The following is a 1,747-nucleotide window of genomic DNA, read 5'->3' as shown; positions in this document are numbered from 1 at the left end:
CAGCGAAGAGATGGTGATAAAAGTGTAATATGGATGGTAGAAATATATTTTTATAATCTGTATAAATAAAAACAGCAAGGTAGAAAATATTAAACGGGCACAAAAACGGTATTGCAATGCTTGAAAATGAGGCCTAGGGTCCGTACTTTCGCTAGTGCAACCTCTCAACAATGCTAATATAATTGGATCATATAACCACCCCTCAAAGTACGATGAAGAATCACTCGAAAGTTCCTATATAGCGGAGAACATAAGAATAAATTGTTTGTAGGGTATGAAACCACATCAAAGCTATTCTTTCTGTTCGATCTATTCAAGAGTTCGTACTAAAATAACACAAAGCTATTCTTTCCGTTTGATCTATCCTAGAGTTCGAAGTAAAATAACACCAAAGCAAATTCATATTCACAATACTCAATCCAACACAAAGAACTTCAAAGAGTGCCCCAAGATTTCTACCGGAGAAACAAAGAAAAGAACGTGCATCAACCCCTATGCATAGATTACCCCAATGTCACCTCGGGAATCCGTGAGCTGAGTGCCAAAACATATATCAAGTGAATCAATACGATACCCCATTGTCACCATAAGTATTCAATTGCAAGACATATATCAAGTGTTCTCAAATCCATAAAATTATTCGATCCGATAACAACGAAATCTCAAAGGGAAAAACTCAATTCATCACAACAAGATAGAGAGGGGAAAACACCATATGATCCGACTATATTAACAAAGCCCGCGATATATTAAGATCGTGACATCTCAAGAACACAAGAGAGCGAGAGATTAAACACATAGCTACTGGTACAAACCCTCAGCCCCGAGGGTGGACTACGCCCTCCTCATCATGGTGGCCGCCGGAATGATGAAGATGGCCACCGGAGATGATTCCCCCCTCCGGCAGGGTCCCGGAAAGGGTCTTCATTGGTTTTCGGTGGCTACAGAGCCTTGCGGCGGCAGAACTTCTGATCTAGGTTAACCCTGAGGGTTTTCGGAATATTTGTAACACCCCGCTTGTAACTTACCATATTTGTAACTCCGACTCTTCCCATTTTCGGCTTTGTGATATGATATTCCCTCCGTGGTCGGGTTTTGTTTTTCGTTTTGTATTTTGTTCATGTCATGCATTTCATATCATGTCATCATGTGCATTGCATTTGCATACGTGTTCGTATCTTGCATCCGAGCATTTTCCCCGTTGTCCGTTTTGCAATCCGGCGCTCCTATCTCCTCCGGTGCACCCCTCTTGTTTTCTTTCGTGTGCGGGCGTCAAACTTTCTCGGAATGGACCGACGCTTGTCAAGTGGCCTTATTATACCACCCGGAGACCACCGGTCAAGTTTCGTTCCATTTGGAGGTCGTTTGGTACTCCAACGGTTAACCGGGCATCCGCAAAGTCCATTTGTGTGTGCAGCAAAACCCCCCTCAAAACCATCCCAAAACCCACCAAACTCTCTTCCATGCTCTAGGTCGTTCGATCACGATCGTGTGGGCGAAAACCGCACCTCATTTGGACTCTCCTAGCTCCCTCTACCTATAAATATGTGAGGCCTCCCGTATACGAATCGCAGACCAAACCCTAGCCTTCGTCCCTCCGCGCGCCGGACGTGTCCGTACGCCGCCGGACACAACCCACGCCGGCCGCAGGCAATACGGGCGCGCCACGTCACCCCGGGCGCTCTCTCTCTCCTCCTCGCGCCGCCGGCCCGCCGGGCCTAGGCGGGGCCCGCCCGGCCCGTACCGC

The sequence above is a fragment of the Triticum aestivum genome, chromosome 1D (assembly GCF_018294505.1).
Source record: "Triticum aestivum cultivar Chinese Spring chromosome 1D, IWGSC CS RefSeq v2.1, whole genome shotgun sequence".
NCBI classification, from domain to species: domain Eukaryota; kingdom Viridiplantae; phylum Streptophyta; class Magnoliopsida; order Poales; family Poaceae; genus Triticum; species Triticum aestivum.
The sequence above is the reverse complement of the archived record's forward strand: the minus strand, read 5'-3'. Positions refer to the sequence as shown.